The sequence below is a fragment of the Vitis vinifera genome, chromosome 7, assembly GCF_030704535.1.
Source record: "Vitis vinifera cultivar Pinot Noir 40024 chromosome 7, ASM3070453v1".
Classification (NCBI taxonomy): domain Eukaryota; kingdom Viridiplantae; phylum Streptophyta; class Magnoliopsida; order Vitales; family Vitaceae; genus Vitis; species Vitis vinifera.
Window position 1 is genome coordinate 15,465,531 of NC_081811.1, and position 11,057 is coordinate 15,476,587.

General features: G+C 28.4%; 1 long non-coding RNA gene across 2 annotated transcripts; it reads right to left on the minus strand.

The window, feature by feature from the left end:
• Positions 1 to 437: 437 nt before the first annotated feature.
• Positions 438 to 6,675, minus strand: LOC109122578 (uncharacterized). Of its 2 annotated transcripts, XR_009466041.1 has the most exons (4): positions 6,280 to 6,675; positions 6,125 to 6,194; positions 2,986 to 3,080; positions 438 to 705 (listed from the first exon to the last, which is right to left on the minus strand). It is a non-coding gene; the product is annotated as an uncharacterized LOC109122578 (long non-coding RNA). The 2 variants fall into 2 exon arrangements; XR_009466042.1 differs by lacking the exon at positions 2,986 to 3,080.
• Between the last annotated feature and the right edge of the window lie 4,382 nt (positions 6,676 to 11,057).

Here is an 11,057-nt window from a genome sequence, read left to right on the forward strand (position 1 = left end):
ATGACGCTTTTTAAGTGTCAAGGAAGGCAAAAGATGACGCTTCCCTCAAGCGTCATCTCCTAGCCTGTCATTATAGGTTTCAATCAACAATGACACTTCTAAGGAGCGCCATCTTTGATTTTATGTTTTCTATGACACTTCTAACAAGTGTCGTCTTTGATTAATATTAACAATGACACTTCTAAAAGCGTCATCTCTAAGTGTTTTCTATTAAAGAATTTTTACAAAATTACCAATCTTGACACTTATAGAAGCATCATCTTTGACTTATTTTAACAATGACGCCTATAAAAACGTCATTTTTGAACATGTTCTAATAAAAAAATGATTTTATTTTTTTATTAAAATAATGAATTTCCTATAATTAAATTAAAGAAAAAACAATTTTACACCATAAAATTGAATAAAACTTTACCAATTAAAATTTCCAAAAACTAATATACAATTACCTAATCTAAGCAATTAATATAACTACTTATATAATGATTACACACAAATTGTTGGACTATAATTTACAATTCTTTTAATATAAGAACAAAAGCTAAGGAAAAAAACCATTAAAATAAACCATAATATGCAAAAACCTAATTCAACCTCCTAATGAGTTCAATCACGTAATCTTCATGATTTTTGGAATCACTTTCTTCAACGTGACAATTTTTCTTCTTTTGACACCTTGAAGATCATATTGATTTCATTTGCAACCTGTAAACAAAAGAAGAAAAAAAAAACCTTTAAATTATACATATAACAACCAATAAACATTATTGAAACTATGACCTTCATAGAATTAATTTAGACTACTCAAGCTTGCTCACTAACCTAAACTTTAAAGTTAAAAATAAAAATAAAATAAATAAATAATTTTCATTGTTGTATCATATTATGCTTCCACTTGGTTTACTTTGGTAATATTCTAAAAGTACAAAATTATTGAATAAACATTTAAGTCAATTCCTAAGATTTATGTTTTTCTAATTTACTACAACCTGGATTATCATTCTTTAACACAGAGAATTATTTTAATAATGGAAAAAAAATGTGTGAAAAGGAAGAGAGGTCCTTGAGCTCCTAAAATTAGGAGTATCTCAACTTCAATGAACTTTAAGAAATGGTTGACCGGAAATTCTAATAGATGGAAATACACCCCACAAAAAGCATTGAAAAGCTAAACTTAGAAAGAAAATAACATTACCTTAACATTTATACTAATAAGTGGATGGATCAAAATACATATTGTTCCATGGAAAAAATAAAAGTTCTAGAGTTATGCTATACAATCATCATGAGATTATACTATAAGAGACATGATTTTAAAAACATTAAAAAGTTCATAAGATAATTAAGTTGATGAAAAAGTAAGTCATATATGAGAACTATGAAAATTAATATATAATTAAATAGCTTATAAGACTATATGTATGATATAGAAAATCTTATCTTGAAAGTCGTAACAGAAAAACAATTTTCATTCTATAATGTGAACAAAAATTTATACTTCAAAGAGTTGAGAATAAAAAATAAAATAAAATTTTAGAAGACATCCTTAGCAAAGAAAAAGGGTAAAACATAATAAGATATTGAGATCTTCTTGTCTCTATAATACAACTATCTTTGATGTTTACAATATATTGGAAAATTCGAGATGTAAATAAAATAACTCAATACTAAATACTAAAAATTAGCCCACTCATCTTAGCTGTTACATGCATTTTCGATGCAACCTAGATGTCAATTCACTCCATTAGTGGGGTTCATGTTTTGAATTTGAAGACCATTACACTATTATTTATTTATTTATTTGAGTAGATTTTCTTTTCCTTTAAAAAATAAAAAATAAAAAATAAAATAAGAATAAGATCCCACGTACCACCATTTAATTGATTAACAAGTTAATAACTACTTCAACACTGATCAAAGATATAAAATAAAATACCACCGTAATAAAAAAATAAGAGGCTACTTTTGCTAGAGGTTCGTTGAACTTGTACAATGATAGAAAAAACAGAAAAAAATTTAAGAGGCTGGTCTGAATAATAAAAATAAGAGGCTGGATTGGATAATAGAAATTTTTGTGTGCACAAAAAAGATTCAATGGTCAAGAATCAATTCAAGCATCTCTGAAAAGTCTACCCAACCATTTGATAGGATTATGCGAGCAGCTACAAGGATAATGCAAATATAGGCAAGCTATTGTTATTTAACAAGCCCCCAAACAAATAGGACCATGAATTCTAAACCTTTGAATCTCCTAAATCCAAGAGCTTCCCTGCAGCCACTTTGTGCTTCTAACTTTATCCGACAACCATTCAGATAAAATAAAACACAATATGTGAGCAGCTACAAGGATTATGCAAATATAGGCAAGAATATTGTTATCTAACAAACAGATAGCACAATTGGTCTTCTCATATTTCCTAGTTCTTGAAGCTCGCAAATCTAAAAACTAAGCCTACTCTGTACAAATAACACTCTTAAGGAATAAGTTAAAAATTGGGTAGCCTAATTTAATTTGATACTAGTTTATACAAGCAGTAGAGCTAGAGAATAATATGTTGGGCCTGATCCCAACTATTTGGCAACAATGCAAATTCTGTTCTAATGGAATTTCTAACTGCTAAGCATCATATAGTAAATATTTTAAACCAACTCTAAACAAAATCAAATTCTAAACCAAATTATAGAATTTTCTATGTTAAATTTTATAATTTGACAATACAAACAATGCACACAATAATGATCTAAACTTAAACTAATATTAAGCTTCCACAAATAGGATATATCATTAATCAATTCCATAAATAAGGTTATGGAAAGGACCACACAATAGATTCATAATAAAACCTACTTTTGACAAGTGCTCTATAATCAAGATCATGCTCACAGAAAAAGTTATCATCATCTAGCATTATATTTCTTTAACATTAACTCAAACAAATTCATCAAACTGAGAAAACAGGAAAGAGAAAGTATAATCTAACAAACATTGTAACACGATCATCATAAATTTGTCTTCTAATTACGGTTTTAACAACCCATGTTCCACGCCACTTGACTTTTTCAGATTCACCAAATAGACCCTGGCAAGTAACAAAAATAGAAATCTCTATATAATTGCTTCACATGGAGAAAATGATTGGAAATAGCTTCAGAATGAATGCATAAAACGAATAGATAAATAATCCAAAACAACAGTCCTTAATTCAGCATTAAATAACAAATACATCATGAGATTTTGGTTGGTAAACTATTCAAGGAATGAAAAGATGACCAGAGTCTGTACAAAAATATTTTTGGTAGGTCACCTCCTGTCCAAAAATATTGTATGGCGCTTAATTATTGCACAGAGCCAAAATCATTAACATAAAATAAAGTTTTAGGATAACTTATTGTGTTCCTTAGTTTAAATGGTAGACCAAGCCAAACAATGATAGCACTATGACTATTCTTTTACTAGGCCAAGACTATCACAAGACCAAGCCAACAATTATAACAATACGACTTCAGTTTTATCACACCCAAGCTATCACTAAACATGACACAGATGGAAGTTATTTTACCTTTTTTTTAGCATTAATGGAAGGATTTTAACCCTGTATATTGTGATCATTGTGCTCTTGATACATATTTCATAATCTTTTTATATGACAGCTTCTTAAATATTTTTTGCAATCAGTAGGACAATCAGACAGTAAAACTCCCCTGACATACTCTACCAAGTTACAAAATGGTTGTTCAAAGAGTTCAAATATAGAAATATTTTGTGGCAGTTAAATATTTCCATTCCATATTCTTGACTGGGAAGTAGCAGTTAAATATTTCCACACAATATTCTTGACCAGGAAGTACACTTGAGTAACAAGATCCCAAATCCTCTAGCACATTAAACAAGTAAAAAGCCTCTATTAGCTAGTGATTGCAATCTATGTTAGAAGTAAAACTTGTGAGATTAGTTAAATTCAGGAAAAAGAAGAGGAAGAAAAAAGGAGAAAAAGAAAATAAATTAAGGTTTGGGTTTGTGTAACTTGATTTCCCTGTACTTTCCAATCTATCTATATTACCAAGGGGTATTCTATCTTACCTCTTATTTTGCCCTTAAGACCCATTTCTTTACCTACCTCACCAAACCCATACATCACCTTAAATTTTTGAAAACTCATAAAACCCCCTCTCAAATGCTCACCTTCTTCCACATCTTCCTCATCTCAAAGACTCATCATTTTTTGTCATTTTCCTCATTCCATTTGAAATCCCTCTCCTTCCAACCCACAAAGCTCATAGAAATCATGAAAGGACTTTTCCATTGAATCTTTTCTAAAATCATATTAGAATACTATTAACACCAAAAACATGCATGGTTCATAGCTTTAATTCCTTAAAGCAACATTTCTCAATGCTCATATGCAAGCCCGTGATCAACCAAAACTATTATTGTAGTACACATTTAAAATTGGACAAGGAAAAAAAAGACAATTTATTATAAAAATACCACTACCGAACAGAGAATCCATCTATTTGTTTCCTAAACAAAATACGGAAGATAAATAAAACAAAAACGAAGGGCAACAAATATATATAATGGAGAAATTGAAATTTCATAAACGGAAGCAATGACAACCCTGGGAAAAATAAAATTAACAGAGCAAACACAGAAACTAGAAACATATGTTAAAAACCATCAACCAAAATTCAATGAATGAAAGAAAAAAATGGAAGAGGTTCAATTGTAACCTTAATAAAGTTACTGTAACTCAATAGATATGGAATAAATATTATACACATGTAGACTTACCTCATAGATGAGGTGCCACAGATTCCTATTTTTACAATCCTCATGATTCCTTGAAATAAAAAATACATTGCAATCCTCATGATTCCTTGAATTTTCAGTCTTTTTTTTTTTTTTTTTTGCCATCAAAACCCACTAATGGAAGTCATTTATGCTTCTAGAGCACCATCTAGTTGGATCATTTCTCAAACTTTCCCTTTGCAGGTATTTTAATTTTCATTAACAACATCTAATTTTTTTTTCTTTTCTCTAATCTAAGTTGCAGAATGGATAACTCTTGTCAATAAGTTGTCATATAGATGGTGGATTAGACTTCTCAAAATCAAAAGTCCCACAAAATGATTTTGATGAATTTTCACTATCCTTTAAAAAATTCTGCTACTGCTTAGACAAACATCTAAGTATCCAAAATGATAATTTTCATTAAAGTGAAAACTTGAATTCAAGAACTGAAAAACCTATAAGACTGAACTTCAAATCCTGGAGTTCAAAATGCTAAATGTCCAAATCTAATAACCAAAGCCTTATCAAATCTCTAAAGAACTAGAAAATTTTAGGAAAAAGGAAAACTCTTATACTCATAAAGGAGAAAAAAAAAAAAACCAATGCCACTGGTATAGGGCAACAACAAATGATTAAAAATCTAAAAGTCTAACACTAGAACAATAAATTGATAGAAACTTAGGATTAATTTTGCTAAATGATTCCTTAATTTGTAAATTTTAATAAACTTAATACCAAAAACAGAAACATTTTAACAAACACATTAGAAATCTAACTTTCACCTAATTGAGAGCTATGGCCCTACTAAAAAACCCACCAATCTATAAGGAACCCAGTTCACCAAAATCTCTCCCATCCCTGAACCAGCAGCCTCATTTCCCTACGATCAACATCCTCACTGTAGGACCCATAAATGAGAACAACCCATTGTGTAAAACTGTCTCATATTAGAATCACCAACCCCATTTGTGATCCACACAAAAAATCAAGTTCTACCATTACATTAGAAAAATAATCCACAATCCTAACCTTTAACGTACCAATAAAACATAAATATCCAATCCTACAAATTAAATAAATCAAATTCCAATATTAAATCACAAGCACATTAAAAACTAAAAGAAAAGGAGCATACAAAACAAACAATAAGAACTAGAAACTAAAATTTGCACCTGAGGATGAGCTAAAATTTGTTCCAAGCCCTTATCATGCATACTCGTAGGTTAGATAATAACAGATGGTGAGGAACAAAGTTTTACATGGAAATTACAGAGGATGAGGTATTCGAAATGTCAAATAAGGTGGGGGTTGAAGAAAATGAAGGGAAATTACCATAAAGACCTGATAGTTGATATCTATAAGCAATAGAGGCTTCTATCTCTCTAGTGCGAAATCACAAAGGCTGTGACACCATCAAAAAAGAATTATAGAAGCTTTAATTCCAGACAAAGCATGAGAAAAAATAAACCCTAAAGAGAGGGATTTACCTGTGTTGATTATTTGAAGAAGTTCCCAAAATCTTGGTGATGGTAGGTCAATTAGGGCCTCTCGACAGTGGAGTTCATCTATGAAGAAGGGTTAGGGCTTCTTCGTTCTAGATTTCTTCAGTGATGGAGACATATGTTATTTGCGACAGTTATTTTCTGATGAAAGGTCATCAGCAGTGGCTAATAAACGTAGAGATTTAACTTGCCAATGATGTTTACCGAGGTTATCCTCTTGAGTGTAGAAGGAGCATCCCGACTAGTTGATGTTATCACCGATGCGGTGACAAATGGGTTTCTACTGGTTTCCATTGAGTTTGCCGATGGTCTTTGTCGTGGCTGTTGTTAGTAGATTTGGGGCCAGGGTTCCTATCTATGATATCGAGGGTTTGTTAAATTGGAAAAGATTGGGAAAAAGAAGGGTATATATAAACTCATAAATAATGACATTTATTACAAATGTCAATGTTACTCCAACAAACAATGGCACTTAAAAAAAGTATCAACATATTTAAAGCGCCAATGAAACCTTTGAAGAAGCGCCAACTTTCAGCTAAATTTTATAAGCGCCAATATATTTATTCAAAAAACGTCATTGTTAGTCAAATTATTCTAAGCGCCATTATTAATACAATTCCTTGACGTTTCTTGCAAGCGCCAAGGAAATGAACGTCATTGAATATATTTTTTGTAGTAGTGTATGTATGTCTTACCTTATTTGCCTATGCATATTCATTATGTTGAATATTTGTAATTATTATAGTATATATGGAACATTGAATTTTGTTGGAACTTTTGAAGAGCTTACAAAAATAGTTGACTATTTGAAAAGTAAATTTGAAATGAAAGATCTTGGAAAACAAAATTTTTTCCTTGGCCTGCAAATCGAGTACTTTTCAAACAAATATTAGTTTATTAGTCAACATATACAAAGAAAGTCTTGAAGCACTTTCATATGGATAAATCACATCCATTAAGTTCTCTGTGTTAGCTTTTTTCCTATAATGTGTGGTCATATATAATTATATTTATATGAATATTATTTAAGGGTATCAATTGATAGGTAGGTGAATCAATTGATTGGGCATCCAAGAGTCTTATGGATGGAAGACTCAAATTACAAATGGGGAGTTAGAAAATTTAACTCATATGAATGTGGTGTTACAACTTTTGTAACCCCATCATTATGAAATTTATTTGTACATTATGTTTATGAGTAATGGAGGAAAATGGAAAGGTATAACCTATGCAATTATATAGATGCATTCAAGTTCATAACCTACCATTACCCATTGATTTGTACATAATGGGTGTAAATAATGAGTATAACTCCTATATAGTCTTTGATGGGAAGACTAAGAGATGTACACCTTATTATAAATTGAGGTCCCAAGCCACACTCTCATTCTTATGTCTTTTTCTTTCTTGTTGTTTATTTTTAACAACATACACCACACAAGTGACCCATCCACTATATGAGAGTAGCGAGTTGAAGACCTTGACAATACAATTCACAAGGTGACTCAATCTCACTTCATGGATCAAGGTAAGAATATGATCATTATTTTAGCATTTATAAATTATTTTGTTTTATGTATCCAAAATTGTTTTCAAAAATAATTATTTTCGCATAAAGCTTATGAAAGTTTGGTTAACACTCTGATGATAGTTCATTCACTTGAAGTGAAATAGGACCTCTTCTGTCCTAAAGAAGATAATGAAGAACTCCTTGGTCTAGAAGTATCATATTATAGTGTTATTGGTGCATTGATGTATCTTGCAAATTATACACGATCAGATATTGCATTACTTGTTAACTTGCTAGATATAGTTCTGCACCAACTTAGAGACATTGGAATAAAATTAATCATGTACTACAATAACATGGGTCTATGTTATTCTAAAGGATCAAAATCCTAATTGTTTGAATATGTAGATGTTGACTATCTTTCAAACACCCACAAAGCTCAATCTCAAATGAGGTATGTATTTATTTATGGTGGTACAACAATATCGTGGAGATTGATCAAGCAAATAATGGAAACATGTGGACTACCCTCCATCAGAGATAATGTTACCAAGTTAATAATGTTGCATGCATTACATAGATTAAAGAATGATACATTAAAGGTGATGGAATCAAACATATACTGCCCAAGTCTTTTACTTTCATTAATTCCAGAAGAGTGATAAAATTGCTATTTGACGAATAAGATTAAGTGGCAATTTAGTAGATTTATTCACAAAGGCTTTATCAACTGCAATACTTAAGAAGCTCATTGGAATACATGCTGACTCAAAGATCTCCATGATGTGCTATTAGAGAAAATATAATCATGTCAACATGAGGGGGAGCTAATTGATAAGAATATCACTACACTGCACTCTTTTTCCTTCGTCCAGGTTTTTAATGAGGCAGTTATAGTAATTCAAAAGAATATTGTACTATTTTTCCTTCACTAGGGTTTTTCCTACTAAGGTTTTAATAAGGCATATTCTTATGATCATCCAAGGGGGAGTGTTATAAAATATGAGAATTTATCGGATTATGGGAACTTGTGGATGATCATCCATATTGATGTATATCTCTTTGTGACTCTTTAAAAAAAGGGAGATACCTCTAATGAAAATTCATTATGCTATCTTCCTACATTCTAATTTTTTTCTTCGTGCATTCTATTATCTCTTTCTTACTTTTCTTATTCTCTCACTTTATTTTACAATAGTTTAATAATCCTTTTTTTATTTGATAATACCATTTAAAAATAAAAGTATTACAAAGGGGATCAATTGCTTCACCAATACTATGAAAATAAAAAGGTTTTAGGCTATGTTTGATTGACGTGTTCAATGAGATATGTTATATTATATTTAATTTGTGAAATAAAAAAAAAGAAATATATATTATTTTTAACATTTAAAATAAATTTAATATCTCATTCTTATATTTTTTATTTAAAAAATTAAAATTTCTTTTATATTTAACTATATTTATGATTAAAATATTTAAATTTTATAAATAAAAAGTTTTCATATTATGTTATTCAATATATAAAAATAATTTATAATTATATGTTAATGTTAGTTTCTAATTTTTTTTAACCATAAATTTAATTTATAATAAAAAAATTTGTTTTGCAAAATGAGTACATATATATATATATATATATATATATGTATAAAAATAAATAAATTTATGATACATGTGATATACATATCTCATGTTTTAGATGAGAACAAATAAACAAAAAGAGGATGAGTAGTATATCCTACCACTTATCTTATCCTATATTTGATTGAATATAGTATGTGATAAGTGATAGGTTAATTTATGTTATCATGTCATCAATCAAACATGAGATATGATATAATATTCATTCTCTTATCTTACTTTATGTTATATTCGGCCAACCAAACATGACCTTAGGCTACGTTTGGTTGGCGAGATAAGATATGTATATTTTAGAATATTACATCCCATTTTATAGGATATGAATATCTTAAGATATCGTTTCCAATGAGATATAATATCATTGGATATATATATCCTATGAACATGATGTTTTAATGTGGCATATCTAATGAGATATTCTTTACTATATTATATTATATTTAAATTGTGAAATGAATAAAAAATAATGTGAAATATATATTATTTTCAATGTTTAAAATAAAAATTATATCACATTCAAATATTTTCTATTTAATTTTTTTATGTTTAACAATATTTATGATTAAAATATTTGAACTTTACAAATATTTTTTTTATATTATGTTACTTAATATATGAAAATATTTTATATATCATATATTAATATTATATATATAGTTTTTCCTTTTTAATCATAAATTTAAAAAATAAAAATAAATTGTTTTGTAAAATAAGTATACTAAAAAAAATTAATAAAAAATAATTTTTTGATACATGATATTTGTTGTATATCCCATATCTTATTGTGGGATTAATATATTTCATGTGAAATGGGTGAAAAAAAAGGATGAAAAATATATCTCACCACTTATCTTATATTGATGAGATAGCTTATCCTATCTCATCATCAACCATGAATATAACATCTTTTCTATTATCTTATCTTATACTATATCCGACCAACTAAACATGACCTTAGAGTTTTTATTTATTAAAAGGAATAATTTGCTTTAAAGTATATATAAAAATATGCTTGGAATTCCTTTTACTAAGTTTATGTTTGGTTAGAAAAAGGAAATTTTAAAGAAAAATGATTTTTCTCCCATTTGTTTTTAAAAAAATATAAGACCATATTGTGTTATGAAAAATTTGAGAGAAAATGTGAAGGAAAGAAAATAGAGTTGAAAAGTGGGGGAAAAAAGTGAAGGAAACTAAAAATAGATTTAAACTTAATAAATTATTTTTATATACTTTTTAAAACTCATTTTACTAATTTTCCTCTATTATATAAAGATTAAATAGTTTTAAAATATATAAAATTTTGACAAATTCTAATTATATTTTATTATTATTATTATTATTATATTTTTCATGATGAAATCAAAGAGAAAATTATTTTCTTTAACACTTTTTTTCTATCCTTAGTGCTTTCTTGGAACGAAAGCCTAAATAAAATAAAATATAATTAAAATTAGTTACTCTATTTGATTTTCGTGGTAGATTAGTAGTTGATTTTTATTATTATATGCAATATCACCTATGAGAAGATAACCAAATAATTTTACCTCAATTACACTATTGAAAGAAATGAATTTAACTTTGAGAAAATTAGTAAGGAAAAACGAAAAAG